This window comes from Chlorocebus sabaeus, chromosome 1, assembly GCF_047675955.1.
Source record: "Chlorocebus sabaeus isolate Y175 chromosome 1, mChlSab1.0.hap1, whole genome shotgun sequence".
NCBI classification, from domain to species: domain Eukaryota; kingdom Metazoa; phylum Chordata; class Mammalia; order Primates; family Cercopithecidae; genus Chlorocebus; species Chlorocebus sabaeus.
The window spans coordinates 56,042,328-56,063,217 of NC_132904.1; the positions used below are offsets into that span (position 1 = coordinate 56,042,328).

Genomic DNA, 20,890 nt, shown 5'->3' on the forward strand with positions numbered 1-20,890 from the left:
GCAGAGGTTGCAGTGAGCCAAGATCTTGCCACTGTACTCCAGCCTGGGCAATAGAGCCAGACCTTGTCTCAAAAACAAAACAAAACAAATCTACAATAGCAACAGTGTAGAATATGTAGAATTTAGTAAAAAGGAAAAAAATTGCTAACATGATTATTGCTTGGTATAAATTTCTTTTTCACTTGCATATGTCTTTACAGTATAGTTATAGCTTTATTATGCATAATTAGCATTGTCTCCCATGCTGATAAAGTCTTTGTAATTGCCATTTAAAGTTAGTTTTTTTTTTTTTTTTTTGGAGACAGGATCTCCCTCTGTCTCCTGGGCTAGAGTGTAGTGGCGTGATCACTGCTCATTGCAGCCTCTATCTCCTAGGCTCATGTGATCCTCCCACTTCAACCTCCTGTGTAGCTGGGACTACAGGCTTGTACTAATTTTTTTTTTAATTTTTTTATTTTTAGTAGAGACGGGGTCTCTATGTTGCCCAGGCTGGTCTTGAACTCCTGGTCTCAAGAGATCCTCCCACCTTGGCCTCCCAAAGTGCTGGGATTACTGGTGTGAGCCACTGTGCCCAGCTAGTTAATTTTTAAATAAAAAACCTGTGTTGTAAATTCAAAAAGGTACAAAAAGATATACAGTGAAAAGCAAGTTTTCCTCCCACCCTCTTTTCTCCTTAGAACCCATTGCTGCTACCAGTTTGTGGTTTATAGTAGTCTCTTTTAAATTTTCAAAATTTAATTTAGTTAATTTTTTTTTTTTTTTTTGAGGCTGAGTCTCTGTTGCCCAGGCTGGAATGCAGTGACACGATCTCAGCTCATTGCAATGTCTGCCTCCTGGTTTCAGGCAATTCTCGTGCCTCGGCCTCCTAAGTAGCTGGAATTAAGGCATGCGCCATCATGCCTGGCTAATTTTTGTATTTTTAGTAGAGGTGGGGTTTCACCATGTTGGCCAGGCTGGTCTCGAACTCCTGACCTCAGGTGATCCACCCACCTGGCCTCCCAAAGTGCTGGGATTACAGACGTTGAGCCACTGCACCCAGCCATAGTCATCTCTTACAATGGCTGCACAATAGTCCATCTAGTGCAGTTTTTCAGACTAAGGTCCATAATCCATTTTTGGGTCAGGAAATCAGTTTAGTGGGGCTGTATATACTTTGTTTTCTTAATTTCCTAATAACATAGATTAGGATTGAAAATAGCAGAGAGCATCACATATAGTAAAGATAGTGTTGTTTTGAGAAACCTTTTTGGTTCAGTTTTTTACACACACGCAGATGCACACACCCTCTCACACATGCGTGTGCTAGATTACAATGTAAAATATTCTTTATTGGGTTGTTGCAGTTTAAAAAAATACTGATCTAGGAATGACTGATATGGAGATTGTTTCTAATTTTTAAAATTATTATAAATAATGCTGGAAACAGACATTTATTCTGCATACTTAGGAATTTTCTCTTAGGATACTCTCCCTGAGTGAGGCTACTGAGTCAAAGTCTGTGAGCATTTTAATTGATGAGTTACTTTCCAAAAGCCATATCCTATTTACTAGTTAATAAATGTCATCTGTGCTTTGTTTAGCATAGGTTATTTTAATTTTAACACAGACTGTTTTCTATGGGTAATATATGTGATATATATCTTTTTAACAGAAAGGGATGATTTATTAATTTTACCCTCAAGTAACATAAAGTGAACATTTCCCTTTTTACGAAATATTCTTCAACAGCAGTGATTCTCATTCTGGAGGCAACTTTTCTTGGGGGTAGGGTAAATACTTGAGTGCTTCCCAAACTTGAGTCAGTCTTACCTACCTTTATGATTTTCTCCTATAACCACATACTATATGTACTTTTATTTACTTACCTTTAAATTTGGCTTTTTAAAAACTTTTTACTTTTAAATAATTTTAGACTTAGAGAAAAGTTGCAATGGCAGTACAAATTCTCCTAATCTTGTGTAACTACAGTACAGTGATCAAAACTAAAATTGATACTGATATAGACTTAGTTGGGATTTCACCAGTTTTTCTTATGAAACTCCTTTTTCTATTCCAGGATCGAATCCAGGATCCCATGTTGCATTTAGTTGCTGCGTCTCCTTAGTCTCCTCTAATCTGTGACAGTTCCTCAGTCTGTCGTTGTTTTTCATGACCCAGGCCCTTTTGCGGAGTACTGATCAGGTATTTTGCAGAATATCCCTTAGGTTGGGTTTACTTGATGTTTTCTCATAATTAGATTAAGGTCATGGATTTGGGAAGAGCACCACAGAGGTGAAATGCCCTTCTCAGCGCATGGTATTGGGGCACATGGTGTCAATATGTCTTATTGCATGTAGTGTTAACGTTGATCACTTGATTAAGGTGATATCTGCCAATTTCTCCACTGTGAGGTTAACTATTTCTGCCTTTGTAATTAATACATATTCTGGGAGAGATACTTTGAGGTTACACAAATATCCCATTTTTCCTTAAACTCTTTTTTTTTTTTTTTTTTTTTTGAGACAGGGTCTCACTCTGTCACCCAGGCTTTGGAGTACAGTGGCTTGATCATGGCTCACTGCAGCCTTGACCTCCTGCTGGGCTCAAGTGATCTTCCCACCTCAGCCTCAAAAGTAGCCGGGCCCACAGGTGTGTGCCACCACGCCTGGCTAAGTTTTTTATTTTTTGTAGAGTTAGGGGTTTTGCCACGTTGCCCAGGCTGGTCTCAAACTCCTGAGCTCAAGCAATCTTCCCGTCTTGGCCTCTCAGATTGTTGGGATTACAGACGTGAGCCACCAAGCCTGGCCTCTCCTTAAACTTCTACCTGCTATAAAACAATACTAAAAGCAAATAGAAAATGTAACTTCTTTAGTGTTGATCTAATAATGAGATTGGTAATAATGAGGTTAGTAGCTGGCTATCTTTGTTCTTCTATACATTAAGATAATATAAAAGTTTTAAAAATTTTAAAAATGTTTGTCCATATACCACTTATAATCATCTTGTATACACACCCCACCTTGGAAACTCTGGACTACTGTGAGGTGTTAAGCATCAAGTGGTCTAGGTTCTGTGGTGACACTGTTAATACCCTTTTTAGTTGGATCAGTTGGTTGGTTTTATTAGTTCATTCATTTAAAAATTTATTAATTGTACTTGGTACACAGCCCTAAGCTAGAATTCAGAGTTAAGACATAGTTCTGTCTCTAAAGAACATTACGGCTAGCAGGAGAAATAAGCTGAATGAGCTTGGTGCAGTCACACAAGGCAGTGGGGCATGGTTGGCGCTGGAGTGGCAGCCTGTTCTGAGGAGTACTGGGGGTAGGGCTAGAGAATCAGTCTAGCCAGGGAGAATGAGGGGAGCTAGGATTGAGGAGGTCGACACAGTCTGGGCTCACACTTCCCATAGCCTTGCCCAGATCTTACTCTGAGGGGTACTTCTTTCTCAGGCTCAAGGTATTTTCCTGGGTAGATCATAGAAAAGCAGCTTGAGTCCACATTCCTCTTAATCCCCTATCTCTTCCCTTTCCCTCCACTTTGCACCTTGCCTCTCCAGTCCTGAAGCTTTTAATCATGATACGTTAAGGTCATTGTTGAACTCAGAGTTATGAGCCAGCTAAGCTTGGAAAGCCTATTACTATTATTCGAGACAGAGTCTTGCTCTGTTGCCCACTGGTGTGAGTACAGTGGTGTGATCTCGGCTCACTGCAACCTCCACCTTCTGGGTTCAAGTGATTCTCCCACCTTAGCCTCCTGAGTAGCTGGGATTACAGGCGCCTGCCACCATGCCTGGCTAGTTTGTGTATTTTTAGTAGAGACGAGTTTTGCCGTGTTTCCCAGGCTTGTCTCAAACTCCTGACCTCAAGTGATCTGCCCGCTTTGGCCTCCCAAAGTGCTGGGATTATAGGCGTGAGCCACCACACCCGGCCAGAAAGCCTATTCTAGAAGGATAAAATGGTGCTTTCCTAGGGGTCTAGGGTATTGCTTCCTTGGTCCACTCTTTCCTGGCCCCAAGCCTATGTTTATGTGGCCCAGTGTTAAAATGCTCTGGCTTAATGAGGAACAGCAGTCAGGGGCCTGTGGATTTGAGAGATTTCAGATAATTGGCTCATATACGAACGTTATCACAGAGACTCCAAGAAACTGGAGCAAGCCATGAGTACCTGTGTCGTGAGTACCTGGACGTCGAGCTTTATACGGAGGATTGTGAGCTGAGCAGAGGTGAACTAGGGCGGGATGGTTATCAGACTGAAGGAGAGGGGGCACAACCCAGCGTGAAGGTGTGTGGTAGCTGCTTCACCGCAGGGCTGTGGGGTCTAGGCGAATTATAGGCTGAATTCCACACTTCTCTGGTTCAGAGTCTTAAGGTCGTCAGGGGTTGGGTGGTGTTAGTAGGAGAGGCAGGGAGAATTAGGTCAGGAGTAAGGACCTGGGGAAACTTCCTATCATAAAACACTAGGACTTGAGCACAGAATGGGTATTTCTCTACCTTCCTAGGAAGTCTGCAAGCAAAATTTGTGTGGCAGCAGCCAACACTGTGGAGGTCCTGCCAGATGTGACTTCCAGGTGGAGGGGGCCCAGGATTGCCATCTGGAGGGAGATTTGTTTTGTTGATCTGAAGGCCCTCATAGCACCCAGGTAGAGACTGCTTGATTTGCAGTAGACAGATTGTCTTCCAAGAGAACTTAGGTATTGTCAGCTGTTCAATATCTGCTTTGTAAAGGCAACTCTGTCTCAGACTTAGGGGTAGGGGTGAGTCTGAGCAAGGACCTCAGCAGGAGCCTCAGTTCTCTTCCAAGTACTTCCCAGGCCATATCCTAATTTCTCCATCCTGTAATTTAGTACCTTTCTTCTCTGTCCAGCCCTCCTTAGGCAGGAAGCCTGAATCTCCCATTTTTTGCTTCCAAAAAAGGCTACTTTTCACTGGTGATGGTCCTCTGTCTGACCTCAAAGCCCCAAGCCCGGGGTTCTGCTGAGAGTTGGATAAAGACTGTAGCCCCTGAAAGCAAGAAGTATTTCTGCTGCTTTGGACTTACTCAGAAAGCAGTAGGTCTGGGTGACTGCAGTAGAACGATGCAGTAGGACAGTCAAGCTGAAGGATGCTTGAACAGCTAGTCCAGCCCTCTCATGTGGAGGAAAAAGCAAAGGCCCTAAGGGAGACAGGGACTTGCCCAGGATTTTACCATTCCAGAAAGCTGGAAGCCAGGACTGGGCTCCAGCCTGCTAGTTGTCTACTACTGAATTTTAAAAGCTTCCCTCCTTAGCACATTGCCATTCACAGGCAGAAGAGGAAAATTATAAAACTCTTAAGGGCTCTTCCATAAATGGCAGCTAGAACCCAGTGTAGGAGGATTGGTGGAGGGGAGCATGTTTGATTCCCCATTTTTTTTTTTTTTTTTTTTTTGAGACCCAGTTTTGCTGTGTCACCCAGGCTGGAGTGCAGTGATGTGATGATGTCTCACTGCAGCCTTAACCTCCCAGGCTCAAGCGATCCTCCCACTTCAGCCTCCTGAGTAACTGAGACCACAGGCATGTGCCACTATGCCCAGCCAATTTTAAAAAATTATTTGTAGAGATGGGGTTTCCTTATGTTGCCCAGGCTGGTCTTGAACTCCTGGGCTCAAGCAGTTCTCCTGCCCCAGCCTCCCAAAGTGCTGGTATTACAGGTATGAGCCACTGTACTTGACCTGATCACCCATTAATTTGGTAGAACTGGATGTTTTCAGTGGGAATACCACTGGACCCCAGTCTGGTGGGCATTAAGAACTAGGCTTCCCAGAGGCATTTGAAATTAGACATCTCTTAGGCATTTTAAGATCCAACCAATAATATTGAAACAACAGCCCATTTTACTTGAATTTCTTTGATCCCAAAGTAAGGAGTGACTTTAAAAAGACTTACTCTGTTCCTGTGTTTTCAGGTTCAGAATTTCAGTTGTCTTTAAAGAGACAAGAAAGTACTATAAACCCCTCTAGTGACCTAATCTGGAATCCGATCATCATTTACATATATGTATTTTCTTGTGCAATGTAGGGCCATCCATTCAAATTCCCTCACCTTAGAGAGGAAATAGCTGTTTCTGTTGTTTGTTTGGAGAGTCTTTTCAATGATTCATTTATCTCACAGACACTTACTGTACACATTGAATGAAATACTAAAGTGGGGCCGGGCGCAGTGGCTCACGCCTATAATCCCAGCACTTTGGGAGGCCAAGGCGGATCACAAGGTCAGGAGATCGAGACCATCCTGGCTAACAAGGTGAAACCCCGTCTCTACTAAAAAATACAAAAAACTAGCTGGGCGTGGTTGCGGGTGCCTGTAGTCCCAGCTACTCAGGTGGCTGAGGCAGGAGAATGGCATGAAAACGGGAGGTGGAGTTTGCAGTGAGCCGAGATCGCACCACTGCACTCCAGCCTGGGCGACAGAGCGAGACTCCATCTCAAAAAACAAAACAAAACAAAACAAAAGACTAAAATGGATACACCTCGAGGAGCTCAGGTCTGTGGGGGAGACAGGTGTGCAAGTAACAGTGATAAAGTGATATCAACGCTATAATAAAGGCATCTTTAAACTGCTGTTGATTTGCAGAAGAGACAAACAGATTATGTCAGGAGATTGAAAAATATTTTACAGAGGAGGTGATAACTGAGTTGGACCTTGAAGGCAGTAAGATTTTGTTAGTGGGGGAAGGAGAGGCATTCAGATAAAGGTAACAGCATGAGCCATAGAGGGAGGGAGAGGAAAATGCAGGCAGTGTTCAAAGAACCAGGCAGTGTCCTGTGGTTGTGCCTATAATGGGGTGGTTGGTAGCAGGGGAGGTGTGGGCAAGAGGTGAAGCCAGAGGATTTCAGATTTGGGTGGGAGCGTAGGCCAGAAGAGGGAACGCTGGACGTATTCACACTGCTGTTGCTGTTGTTTAGACCTTCATTTTTCCTCTAGACCGTAGTGTTGAAAATTCTTTTTAGTAATAGAACCCCTTTTTTTCTGAACTTTTTACACCCATCTCCAAATTATAAAATGTAAGACCTTTTTTTTTTTTTTTTTTTAAGTAAAAATGTATTTTTTTTACAATCATAGTGGCCTGCACCGGGGCAGGGGAGAGGAGGTGTTTTGTCCTTGGAGCTGCTGGCCTGAGAGAACCTTGTCATCGTGGGAGCTGGGCCATTCCTACACAGTGCTCTGGCAATGACCTAGTGGTGGTGGAGGCCTGTGAGTGGGCACTAGTAATGGAAGCAGCTATAAAACCCTGGAGGGCAGCCGCAGGAGAGTGACCAGGAAAGTTCTGGGAAACAAACCACAAGGAGACTTTACAGGAATTTTTGGTCGTGCCCACAGGCAAGGCACATGAGGAAAAGAAATGTAATTATAGTTTGTGAGTCTATGAAAAGAGGCAATGAGTGACATGAAATAGCTGCTCTAAGTTTCTTCTTCCTGTTGGACAGGAAGAAATGGGGTTTTATGCACTTTATTCAGCAGATATTTATTGAGTGCCAGCTGTGAGCTGGGCCCTGCACTTAGTGCAGAGAATATTGGTGGTTAGCAAAATAGTCAAAGTTCGTATCCTAAGGAACTCATGAGGGAAGACTGAGATTAAGCAGATAACTGTATGAATGCATAATTACACAGTGTGGTGAGTGCTCTGAAGGATAAGTGTGGCAACCTCATTTAGACTGGACGATTGTGAAAGTCAAGAGACAGGAGAGTCAAGGTGAGGCAAGGTGAGTAAGAACTATCCAGGCAAAGACTGCTTGGGAAGGGAGTGTCCCGGCAACGGAAAACAACCTGGAAAAAAATATGACACTTCGGGGGAACTAAAAGCAGTTGTATGTGGCCGATGCACAGTCAGGGAAGGGCAGGAAATGTGCTGAAAGAAGGCAGGAGGAGAATCACACTGGGCCTTGTAGGTCCTGGTAAGAAGTTAGATTTTATCCTAAGTGTAGTGGGAAGTCAGTGAAGTGTGTTAAGCAGGAAATGACCTGATCTGGTGTAAAAAAAGGTGATTCAGACAGCTCTAATGGCTTTGTGAGGGGAGAGTGGAAGCTGGGGCAATTAGGAGGTTTTTGCAATAATTCAGTTGAGAGACGGGTAGCATCAGAGGTGAAGAAAAGTGGACCGATAAAAGAGATATTTTGGAAGTAGAATTGTTTGCAGTTGGGAAATGGATTGGATGTGGGGAAAAAGAAAAAGGGAGAGTCAAGGATGTCTCCAGGGTTTCTGGCACACGTATGCTTGCAGGCCTCTCAGCAGACAGCAGAGAGCTTATATAAGGTTGTCAGATCCTTATCCTTCAGAAAGGTCAGGTAGGATTGGTCTAAATCCAGCCTTGCAGAGGCAGTGGCGGGATTCAACTGTCCCTGGCTCTGCCCAGTTCCAGGAGTATGTACACAGTAGCATCACCCAAGCAGGCATTCCAGTTCTCTCACTAACGGGCCCTTCCTTTGTCCCTTCCTCCGGGACAAGGCCCTAAGGAGCCTCCATAACTCCAGCATGCCACTAGGGGGAGCATGGCCCGCATTCTGGGTCTGGTTTGGAGGACTTTTTAAGTTTGGATTCCTTCAGTAACTGACTTGTATCAGCTCTAGTACTCAGTCCTGACCCCTTGTCCCTCATACTGCTTAAAAGAATGCCTAACATATGGTAGGTGCTCAATAAGTGTTAATTGGTGTTACTACTGTATTATTAATATTATCTTATTGTAGAAAGGGGTGGAATCACCTCTTCTTTCTCAGGATGGAGACTGGGCAAGTGGAATGTGCATTTTGAGCATCAGGAAGAGAGCAGAGGGATGCCTTTTGGAAAAGGAAGAGGCGGAATTTTAGTGATTTGATGATACTGCGTTTGCCCTTCTATCTTGTCTTTCTTTGTAGACTTGGGATTCTTCAGCTGGGGCTTGCGTGAGGTTGGGGATTTGTAGTGGGTGATTAAGTTCACTCCCTTTGAAGCTCTGATTGCTTCACTAAAGCAGTAGTGCCCCCCATTTAGGATTTGTGCCATTCTGTCATTTCCTGTTGGATTTTATAGCACTTCTCCCACCTTAACTTCTGGTATATATTTACCTTTTAAACTCAAGTCAATTAGAATCTTGTTTTGAGAATGTTGTGATATGCTGGAAATTAATTTAAAAAAAAAACCATGAGATTCTGCATAGGATGCATTACAGATTCTATCAGGCTGGGTGTGGTGGTACACACCTATATTCCCAGCTACTCAGGAGGCCGAGGTGGGAGGATTGCTTGAGCTCAGGAGTTCAAGACCAGCCTGGGCAACATAGTAAGACCTCATGCCAATAAATAAATAAATAAATAACATCAGGACCTTTAGCACTGTTTTTGGGAGCAACATTGGAAAATATCCTTCTTAAGCCTCAGTGTCCTCATCCTGGGGAGGGTATTAACTGTCCCAGTGTTTTTTGTTGGTTTTTGGTGAGGAGTTGCTGAGAGGAGCGAAGTTCTTAGTTCAGTGCCTGACTTGAGAGTGCTTTCAAGGACAGCATCTCTTCCGATGCTCAGCCCCAGCCCTGTCAGTAGACTCTGCAGGTGAAAAGGGGGAAGTCACGTGACTTGCCCAGTGGCACGTGGCCCGTTACTGGTGGAGTCAGGCACTGCCACTGCCAAGGTCTTCTGACCCCTGGTGCTGTTGCAACCACTGTGCTTGATGTACTCAAGAGAGTTGAAAGGCTTGGGGATTGTTTCTAGGTTTTATTTCCTGGTTCCGTGACCTGGGGCAAGTAATTTTACTTGTTGTAGAATTGTTTTAAAAAATCTGTTAAATTAGTATAATAATGCCAGCCCTAACTTTCAGACTTGTCATGTCCAACAGATGAGCCAAGATTTTGAGAGTAGTTTAGGAAAGTGTAAGGTCATACATAGCTGTGGGGTAGGGCTGGTGCATCGGGACATTTTATATCTCAGAGATGCTGTCTTTAGGTCTTTAGGCTGAAAGGATGGTAGTCAGTGTATCTCACCACAACTTAACAAGGATGCTCCACCTTCCCTTGGGATCCCAGTGTTATCTCATAACCGGTTATCAAAAAGTTGACAGTTTTTGAAATCAGGTGGCAATATACTTTAGTGGAAAGTGTGCTGGACTACGGGGAACTTGGCTGATTTCTTCTCTTAGTTCTTTGACTGCCTAACTGTATAAGTGCAGATCAAATGTTTAATCTCTCTGAGTCTCAGTTTTTCCATCTATAAAATGGCCCTAAGGCCAGCATGCTGGCTTACGCCTGTAATTTCGGTACTTTGGGAGGCTGAGGCAGGAGGATTGCATGAAGCCAGGAGTTCAAAACTAGCCCGGGCAACATAGTGAGACCCTGTCTCTATAAAAATAAAAATTAAAAAAGTAGCCAGGCATGGTGGTGCATGCCTGTAGTCCCAGCTACTTCAGAGGCTGAAGCAGGAGGGTCACATGAGCTGAGGAGTTTGATGATGTAGTGAGCTATGATTGCACCACTGCACTCCAGCTTGGGCAACGGAGTAAGATCCTGTCTCTAAAAGAAATTTAAAAAGATAATAAATAAACTTGAAAAAATGGTCATAAAGATATCTGTGCAGTGTATTTTAAAAGGTTATGAGGATCAAACAAAATGATACATGTAAAAAGAATGTTACAAAGCAGAAATGTATGCTGGGGAGTGGGGAGAGGAAGGGACAGGATGGGGATGGGGATGGGACTAAACTTAGGGGGTCTGCCGTGTCCCGGGGACTGTGCTTATTTTCTGACAGGAGCATTATTATTACTGACTGTGACAGCAGCTCCCATGAAGCCTGTGCCTTAGCTGCAGACCCTGAGCAGGGCAGAGAGACAAGACTGTATTTGTATCAGGTTTGTCATCTGGGTTGTGACTCTCGACTTGCCCAGGATTCTTTCTGGTCCTGACCGAGTGTCTTTGCTCTCCATTTCAGGAAGATGAGAGATTGCTTAGGCGCCACCACTAGTACCATGAGTCCCTGCACTGGTTAAAGCCATCGCCACAACCTGGACAGGCAGCAAGGTAAGCAGAGAGGCCAGTCCAGGCGAGCTCCTGGGATATGAGTGCATTTCCGCCCCAGTTGTGCCCGGAAAAATCCCAAGTGCACAAACAAGTCAAGGCAGCGCATCAGGGTCCCTCCTACCCGAGCTCCAGGACCCAGAGGAAGGGCTGGCTTCCCCTCCAAGCGTTTCAGCTAGCTCCCTCCCCCTCTGGCAGGGATTCTTCCAAGTTATAAAAAATGAGACACTGGAGGGGAAGAAAACAAGTCCACTCACTGTCTTCTCCCTTCTCCCCTCTGAGCTGTTCAAGCAAGTTCCCAGGAGCAGTTCAGAGCCTCTGTTGGACTGGAAGGGAGGTAGGAGGAGTGGAATGCGTGCAAAAACCGAGCTGATCAAAAGACAGTGCTGTTTTATGGAAGCCTCCCAGAACTGAGAGAGAGAGAGAGAGAGAGAGAGAGAGAGAGAGAGAGAGAGAGAAAGAGAAAGAGAAAAAGAGAGCGCCCTTGTGCACGCGCTAGGCCAAAAGCGCGCTGCTGTGCGCGCACCCGCCTAGCGAGGACAGGGTCTCCATGACAACTGGCCTGGCCGGCTAGCAGTGCTCTGCTCACTTGGCTGCGAGGAGCGCCGCGAAAGGTCAGAGGAAGGAGCTGTGGGAAGCTCGCAGCAGGTATCGGAGCTTAAGCCAGTGGATTTGGGGGCCGTGGGCTCCCTAGCCGGCTGTGGTGTGAGAATGGAGTGGGCAGGAAAGCAGCCAGACTTTCAGGTAAGGGCAGCTCCGGGCTGGGATCGTTTGGCCTTCTTTCCTGGCCCTTCTCTCCTTCTCTCCGGCTGTTTTCTGGGAGGCAGGCGAGTGTCTGTAGTCCCTGCTCGGGGTTTGGGGCTCAGGAATGATGTCATGCTCCAACAGTTGGATTCTATTAGCTTAAGGAGGAGGGAAACAGCCAATTTTCTTGACTTTGCAAATCTAGCTGATCTCACTCTTGCTGAATCTGAGGTGTTTAGACTTCACTCTAAAAAGCATCATTTTACTTTTATTTAGCACAAAGGGACAGGATATTTTTACAGGAAGAATCTTTTATATGGAAGAAACTGAGTTAACATCACTCCCGTGGTGTTTGTAGTTCTTACAGGGAAACTCCAGTGCCTTTTGAGCCACTTGTTCATCCTAGTGAACACTGTCTGTTTTGTCTCTTGGTGCTGCTATGTCTGACCTGTAATGGGGGGGGGGAAAAAAAAAGCTAATTAAGCTCAGCGAGGAGCCTGTGGTGAGTTCCAAGTTCCTCTAGAGCATTTATTAGGACAGAGGGATGCCTGAGCTGGGGTTTTGCACACTCTCTTCCAGGCAGCTTGGTAAGAATCAAGCTGTTCTCCCACATTAAAAGGTCGATCACAGACTTTCCTAGGAGGTGGGGGAGGGGGCTGGCTTGGGGTTGGGGGGCCTGCAAACAGGTTTCTCATACAGATGTCCCAGAGTCAGCTCTCAGCGGCAGCTGCTAAGAGCTGGGGGACATGAGGCACTGTAGTTGTGCGGGGTGGATTCGTTTGGTTACATTTTGACCAAATCTCAGGGCACACAGTGTCCACGCTGTGCACTCCTACACTGATTGTCCGAAGTTTTGGTAAAACTTATTCTGACCTAGAGGAGTGGTACGTGGTGAGCTCAGTGTGGCCTAGGAAAGGAGACCTTCCCAGAAAGGCAGTTTTCTAGGTGGTGGGGTAGTGGGGTTGTCAGTAATATTGTTAGGAGGATGAATGCAGCAAACACTCCCTGCAAGGGAGACCCATCACGGAATGTGCTTCCACTTGAGCCATGTTATGTCTTAAATTCACTTCTTGGCCTCAGGGAACTTTGCAAATGCCTTTGGTTTCTCTGTGGGATGAGGGAACAGCTGCTGTCCTGGCTCTTCGGTTTTTCTTCTTGAACTTTCTGAACAGAATGTCTTTTGTATTCTGGCAAACAATGAGGGGGCATTCTGATTAACTTCGGGTCAGCTTGCCAATGCAAGCACTGGCCATGTCCCCAGTTCTGGCTCCCTAAATGTGTACACGTATGCATCATGGTTGTGGCCTGAGGGTCCACGAGGGTGAACTCCATGGCCCTGGACCTCAGATGGGCCACTTCGGAAGTTATTCCTCCTTTTGCTACACTCCAGGGATCCTCTGCTTAGTTGAAACCTACATTTTGCTGGAGGGATATGGCATAATACTGAGCCAGTGGGCCCTTCAGTTGGCAGTGTAAATCCAGAACCTCAGCCGCCTTTTCTACTCGTGTGTGTAGTTGGAGCTCTTCAATTTTACCATCCCCACATGTGTGAAGAGGGCTAGCAGAGACCCAGTTTCAGGAGTTGGTGCTCTTTCTTTTGGTATAGCAGAAAGATGAATGGATTTGGGTTGCTAGACTTGAGTTGATGGCCAGATTCTGTTCCCATAGGGTGGCCACGGGCAAGTATCTTAACTAATAGGAGCTTCAGATTCTTACCTGTGAGATGGAGGGAATGATAAGAACAACTTCACAGGACTGTTGGAAGGAGCCAGTGGGATAACTTCCGTGAAAGTAGTTAGAAACAAGTCACATCCTATCTAATGTAACATGTTGTGAATTGAAGCTTGAGGAATGACCCAGCTCTCTCTGGAAAGTCACTTTGCCTCTCGGTTCTGGTTCTCTCATTTTATAAAGTGCCTTCTTCATTTCTGCATTTATAAGTAAACATGGGAAAAATCTGAAAAGACTTCTTCAGGATGTTTAAGGAAACAAATGTTGCTTTCCTTGGGTTGGATCATTTCATAAGAGTGACGTTCACCGTAGACCTGGAGCCTCATAGACGATCCTGCCGAGAGGAAGCTTTCCTTGGTCACCTGACTCATGTGTTTATATATAGTACAGAGGAGAGGTATTCCAAAAGACCCGTCGCTTTTCCTGTGTCCCATAGCTGCCTGTATTTGTGGCACCATACACTTTAGCAGCTGGAAGAGAGGCTATGAGTGCCAGGCCTGTTTCCCTCATACAGCTGGGTCCTGCTGGGGAGACTCAGCAGTGGGCAAAGAGGTCTTTCTCCTCCATTCTGGGTTTAGAAGGCAGGGTTCTAACTGGGAGAAAGTGTTATTGCTCTGAAAGACTTCTTGGGAGCTGGGCAGGTCTTTAAGGAACTCGTAAGGCTACAGCTTTTGGGGAAAGAAAAGAAACAAGGAAGTGGGAATTCCAAGGGCAGAGATTCTTGATATGCCGTGGGACTGTGCCAAGGAATGGAAAAGCAGGGGAAGGGAGACTCCAGGCAAGGAGAGTCCCAGGCCTGTCCTCAGTGAGTTGATAGGGCGTATGGCATACTAGAGTGCCTCACCCACAGCCCCAGCTTTACTGTAAGGTGGGGAAAACCTGCCAGCCATGTCCCGGAGTGGTGTCTGGGAAGAAGCCCTTGAGCAGACCCATAGTAGGCAGATTAAAGAAAAAAACAAAACAAAAACGAAACAAAGCAAGCAGCTCCCCTTCTAGGTGAGTCATGTCACAACAGCCTCTAAGGCCCAAAGGAGAAGCTGCCCACAGCTTAGATTGGGGCTGCAGCTGTTCCCCACTCCCAGCAGTCCAGCTTCCCGAGTTGAGTCACAAATTGGATCTGTCTATGTTCCTTAAGGATTAAAAAGTAACATTCCTGTTCTCACTCCCTCTTTCCTCCTTCTTCTACTCCCCTTCCTGTACCTTCTCCCCTTGGGCTCCCTCTCTCTAACATTAGATATCAGTCACCCAGGGAAGATGAAACTTTGAAATACACTGGAGAACAGGCCAAGGGCACCCTTGGTTCTGCTGGTTCAGCCTCTTTCCCTGGAATGAAGGGTGGGGGTACAGATTCAGGAGGGCAATCCAAGTATCATGGCCCCACTGGTAGCCTAGACCCAAGAGAAGCTGTACCCCACTCCCCGCTGCATCTGATTCTAAGAACTGCTTTACAGGAGGTCCACCTAGCACCTCAGGGAGATGGGAGGGTCTGAGGCCTGGACCTTCTGAAGCACCTTCCTGTGGGGCAAGTGGGACTAAAGGATTGAAGAATATGTCTTGCTTCCTGTCACTCCTCTTAGCTGTTAACTATCATTGCCCTGGAAGTGTCCCCATTTGCACTGTTGGGCCTAAGAGAGTGTTCTGAGGCAGCCAAGCCCAGGGAACACATAGTTGAGGCTGGGGGAGGCCTGGCAGCAGCCCTTCCGAGCTCTGGCTTGGCCTTCCTTCTGTGCCTCTGCTTGGGCTTGGGAGGCGGGTGTGTGTTTAGGGCAGGCTGTGAGGAGGGGAAGGGAAAATCTGCAGGCAGATAATTGAGTTCTTTGAGTTGGAGGGACCGTGGAAAGTGGAGAAGGGGCTAGGAGGGCATGAAATGAAAAAAAAAAAAAAAAAAAAAAAAAGACCATCTGGCGTAGTCTGCAGAGATTTGTCTTTAAAGCCTGCGGGAAAACTTGCATTAGTGTGAGTCTTCTCCTGGCAGGCGGGGGCTGGGGAGGCTGGGCATTTGTTTCATCCTGGAGGGGAGGTGCTCTGTGTGTCTGTCTCAGTAGGTGGGTCGGGGGAACTACTGGGTGCATCTGTCTTAGGGGGACATGCCACATAATATTGTGCTGATAGAAAAAACCTGAGGTCTCTATTTCTAGCCATAGGTCCCAGAAAGCTCGGGCGTGTGTGTGTGTGTGTGTGTGTGTGTGTGTGTGTGTCTTCTGAAGGGAGAGGAGGGTGTTAAATGAGTCTAGACTACCTTATTGAAGAATTTCTCTAAAGACCACTTCTGTTATTTTTTTGGCTCTGATGTAATGAATATACTGTTGTTGGGGAGGCTGTTGAAACTATTAGTATACTCTTCTCATCTAAAACTGCCTGAATGTTACATTTCACTGTCCTTATAAAAGAGTGAATTATATGCTGTTAGCGTATGAAGCCTTTTTAACCAAAGCAGAACCTATTCCTACAGGCTTGTCGCGAAACCACCACAGTTTCTCAGAGCTCCAGACTCTTCCTCTGTGTGAGCTGTCATCACCAAAGGGGTTGTGTGTGAGCTGGAGATGGACTGTAGGAAATCACCTAGTGGATGGAGGATTATTTGGAACTGGGAAAAAATGAGATAAACTGAGGGTTACAGGAGACAAGATCTGAGGCAGGAGGAAGGCTACTGGAAGGAAGCAGGAGTGAGGTGCTGGGCAAGGGGCCCTGGCCGGAGGCAGTTCTCAGGAGCAGCAGATGGTGATCGAGCAAAGGGCTGACCTCGGAGGCCTACACAATTTAGCAGAAGGCCAGACTGCCCTCAGGGCACTCAGGGGTACAGTGTTGTGCAGGCCCTCAGAAGCACTGGAGGGGGTAGGGGTGGCTGGCATTGGGGTTAACACCTCTGTGTTTTGCTCTTGGCTCAGAGGCATCTCTGGCGCCCGTCTATGCAGTGTTGGTCTGTTCACCCATTTAGTCAGTGAATACGGAGTGTCTGGGCCAAGATCTGGGAAGGAACGCAGGAGTATCAAGTATGGACCTTACTCCTATCTATGTCATATTATAATAGATGTTGTGTTGTAGTTATTTCTTCCCCTCTCTCCCGAACTCTCAGTGTGATTAAGAGAGAAGCAGCATAGACCTGCTGCAGTTCTGAGTTTTGATGGTCGGGTTAATGACCATCTCATGCTCTTAGGCTGGGAAAAAGGAGCAGGATCCAAGAGACTGATTTCAAGCACTATTTGAATGAAGGAAGAGAGCCAACTGAAGGACTGGAAATAGGGGGGTACGGGTTCTAGGCCTGTGTTGAAGCTTCTCTGACAGTGTCAAAGGGTGGGGTATGTGGGAGGGAATCATAGGAAAGGGGAAATGGGAAAGTTGGAAAGAAACGATCAAGTCAGCTATTTTTAAAACTCTAGTTTTGTTTGAGGAACTGATTTTTGGTGTGCTTGTGACTTGGAACACAGGCTACCTTATGGAGTTCTAACTGAGTTTTATAGATTGTTTTCAAATGAACTAGCCTGTAGTATGTTTGTTCAACTCTCAGTGACTCTTAGGTACTGAGTGAGTGCATGGTGCTGCCTTAGAGCAATTCTGATGGAATCATTTGCATTTAATGTGAGTATCTGACATGCAGTGCAGTGCAGTGCAGTGATTAAAAGCTATAGCTCAGGGGTCTTAGAGGCCTAGCTTTAGAACCTGACCTTGCTGTGTGACCTTGGGTAAGTTATTTAATCTCTGCGTGCATCAGCCTTCTTTGAGGCATCTGTAGAATGGATGTAATAGTACTTGATAGAGTTGTGGTAAGGATTAAATGAAATGATGCATGTAAATAGGCCAGTGCCTGGTGCATAGTAACTGTTCAATGCTTTCCAGTATATTATTATCAACTTAGAGCAGCATTTTGAAGAGAGTGGGCTGGTGTCTCTCAGTCAGGTTGATGTTACTATGCTGGGAACAAACCAGATTCTTTTTTTAGACGTAGCTGCTGTTTGGGCACGGTGGCTCACATCTGTAATCCCAACACTTTGGGAGGCCGGGGTGGGTGGATCACTTGAGGTCAGTGTTCGAGACCAGCCTGGCCAATCTGGTAAAAAGCTGTCTCTACTGAAAATACAAAAACTAGCTGGAAATAGTGGTGTGTATCAGTAATCCCAGCTACTGAGTAGGCTGAGGTAGGAGAACAGCTTGAACCTGGGAGGCGGAGGTTGGAGTGAGCTGAGATCGCACCACTGCACTCCAGCTTGGGTGACACAGCAAGACTTCGTCTCAAAAAAAAAAAAAAAAAAAATGTAGCTGCTATTTTGGATCTGGTTCATCTTTCTGTCAAGACCCCAGGTAGTCTGGTCTGGGGTCTGTGCAGTCCTGGGTGTGTAATAATAAGAGATTTCCTAATAACACAAGATTTCCTCCCCACTGCACAAAGCTGCTTGTGTTCAGTTCCTGCCACTTGACGGACAGCTCCCCATGTCTTACGGCTGCTGCATCAGGCAGAAGGATCAAAGAAAGGGCACAGGGGGCCATGGGCAAGGTAAGGAGAGAAAGACAGTTGCTTTGGAAAGTCACCAGCAGCCAAGGAGGACTGCCCTTTCAGACCTGGCCCTACATGTTAGGAAGGTACTTGAGAGTGTCCTTTAAGAGGAAGGAGTAGGGGTCAATGATATTTTGAGGACACGGCAGCCGCTCACACTGGAGAAGCTAGAAATCCTGAGTCTGAGGTAGTCTTTGTCAACCCAGCTTCACAGGTTCAGCTCTTTCCTCCTGCTGTGGGATGCTCACCCCTCACAGGCAGGGGAGACCAGTCCATCCGGAACTGCTTCTTGCCTGCCCCTTTCCTGCTGGCCAGCCTAGGTGGGGCCCGAGGTCTTTCTCAGTGTGGCACTGGAGGCCCTTCTCAAGCTGCTCTCAGTGCTCCAGACCCTGGCCTCTGCTCCAGCCCTCCTTACCCCTGCTTCCACAAATACTGCCCTTGTACCCTTCCAGATGCAGCTTAGAGCATAGAATAGGCTTTGCAGCCAGCTCTGAGGGTTCATAGTCTGGTTTTTTCCTCTGTCTGTGGACTTCTGGTGAGTTCATCTCCGTAAGCCTCAGTGTTTTCATCTGTAAATTGGGAGTGATAATATTACCCACCTCAAAGGGTTACTGTAAGGTTTCAATGAGTTAATTTACATAAGGCACTCGACTTAGTTCTAGACACAGATATACTCTCTATAAATGTTAGCTGCTACTGTTGTTAGTAATCCATCCTTCCTGTGAATTTCTTTGCCTACGTATAGCAGTAGAAAGCCCCAGCCAGGTAGTCAGCAGTTCTGAATTTTGGTTCCAGCTCTGTCTCTAACTTGCTGGGTGATCTTGGGAAGTAACTTGACTTCTCTAGGGTTCAGTCTCCTCTTCCAGAAAGTAGAAGGCATGGATTCAGTGTTCTCATTGACATCCTGACTTGCCACTTTTTTTTTTTTTAAGACAAAGTGTTGCTCAGTCGCCCAGGCTGGAGTGCAGTGGCACGATCTTGGCTCACTGCAGCCTCCGCCTCCCGGGTTCAAGCAATTCTCCTGCCTCAGCCTCCTGAGTAGCTGGGACTACAGGCACATGCCACCACGCCCGGCTAATTTTTGTATTTTTAGTAGAGATGGGGTTTCACCATGTTGGCCAGGCTAGTGGCCAACTCCTGACCTCAAGTGGTCTGCCCGCCTCGGCCTCCTAAAATGCTGGGAGTACAGATGTAAGCCACCGTGCCTGGCCCTGACTTGACTTTTCAAATGTGTATATCTTGTGTTTTCAACTAGATTCCTTGAAGTTGTATGAAATCAAGTGTAATATTTTATACTTTTTATTTCCCCAAATGGCCAACATATATAGTTGGTGCTTAAAAAATATTTGGGTAACTTTTCTTTAACCCCATCAACCAGATTATAGGGAGCATTTTGACTTGGTTCTCACCACTCAGAGGCTGGAATCTTGTTTTCAGATGCATAGAGCAGTACAAGGAGGCCTCAGCCTTTAGAAAGTAAGAAGGTAGGTTTCTCTTGGTGCTCTGGGAAAATTTTGGTCAACAGATGTTTGGGGAACTTATTTGTTCTGCTCTGTAGCCTTAGACCAGCTCTTTGAATAAATATTGCCATCACTGTTTCCTTTTCTCAGTGGAGAAAAATGCCAGTGTTTTCTGAGCAATCCCCTCTCCTTTAGAGTTTAGGGTGAGCCAGTTGATGCCCAGAGACAAATCTGTGTCTTAGGGGAAGAGCCATCCAATAGGAAAGTAGTGTTTAGAGCCTGGGCTCTGGGGTCAGATTGGGTTCAAATTCTACCTCTGCCATCTAATAGCTCTGTAACTTTAGACAAGTTACTTGTCCCTGCCACAGTTCCTCTTCTGTAAAAGTGAGGCAGTTGGTAGCATTATCTCATAGGGTTTTAACAAAACCTAAGTGCTAAATGTAAAGTGCCTAAAATAGTGCTTCCTGCCTCCTTGCTGAATAAAATGTTTGCAGTTATTGTTATGTTTATTATTCTCTTGTAAACCAAGTAGTGTTTATTCCTTTTTTCTTTTTTTGAGACAGTCTCGCTGTCGCCCAGGCTGGAATGCAGTGGCACGATCTCGGCTCACTACAATTTCCACCTCCTGGGTTCAAGTGATTCTCCTGCCTCAGCCTTCCGAGTAGCTGGGACTACAGGTGTGTACCATCACACCTGGCTAATTTTTATATTTTTGGCATAGATGGGGTTTCGCCATGTTAGCTAAGCTGGTCTTGAACTCCTGACCTCAGATGATCCGCGTGCGTAGGCCTCCCAAAGTGCTGGGATTACAGGTGTGAGCCACCGCGCCCGGCCACCCCTTCCCCCCCGCCGAGAGAGGGTCTTACTCTGTCACACAGGCTAGAGTGCAGTGGTGCGATATTGGCTCACTGCAACTTCTGCCTCCCTGGCTCAGGCGATCCTCCTACCTCAGCCTCTGAAGTAACAAATGTGTACCACACCTGGCTGATTTGTATAATTTTATTTTTTAGAGAGATGGGGTTTCTTCATGTTGCCCAGGCTGGTCTTGAACTGAGCTCAAGTGATCCACCTACCTCGGCTTTCCAAAGTGTTGGGATTACAGGCATGAGCTACTGCACCCAGCCTCAGCAGTGTTGCAGTCTGCCTGTCTGTCTTTTCTCTTCTTTTTTTTCTTCTCTTTTTTTTTCAAAGTCTTGTCCTGTCACCCAGGCTAGAGTGCAATGGCATGATCTCGGCTCACTGCAACCTCCACCTCCCAGGTTCAAGTGATTCTCCTGTTTCAGCCTCCCAAGTAGCCGAGATTACAGGTACATGCTGCCATGCCTGGCTAATTTTTTGTATTTTAGTAGAGACGGTGTTTCACCATGTTGCTCAGGCTTGTCTCGAACTCCTGAGCTCAGGCATTCCACCTGCCTCGGCCTCCCAAAGTGCTAGGATTACAGGTGTGAGTCACTGCGCCAGGCAGCCGAGTTTCTTTCTTTGTGGCTTGTCTGT

General features: G+C 46.1%; 1 protein-coding gene across 7 annotated transcripts in view; it reads left to right on the top strand.

The window, feature by feature from the left end:
• DENND2B (DENN domain containing 2B) overlaps positions 1–20,890 on the top strand; it is a 176,686-nt gene that overhangs the window by 48,331 nt on the left and 107,465 nt on the right. For 4 of the 7 annotated variants that reach the window (XM_037999747.2, XM_008007520.3, XM_037999750.2 and 1 more), the window contains one exon: positions 10,884–10,972. The gene's annotated coding sequence lies outside the window, so the exon portion shown is untranslated. Of the gene's footprint in view, positions 1–2,056; positions 2,182–10,883; positions 10,973–11,443; positions 11,714–20,890 lie in introns of those variants that run through there. The other 3 variants (XM_037999746.2, XM_008007511.3, XM_037999749.2) reach the window with 3 other exon arrangements.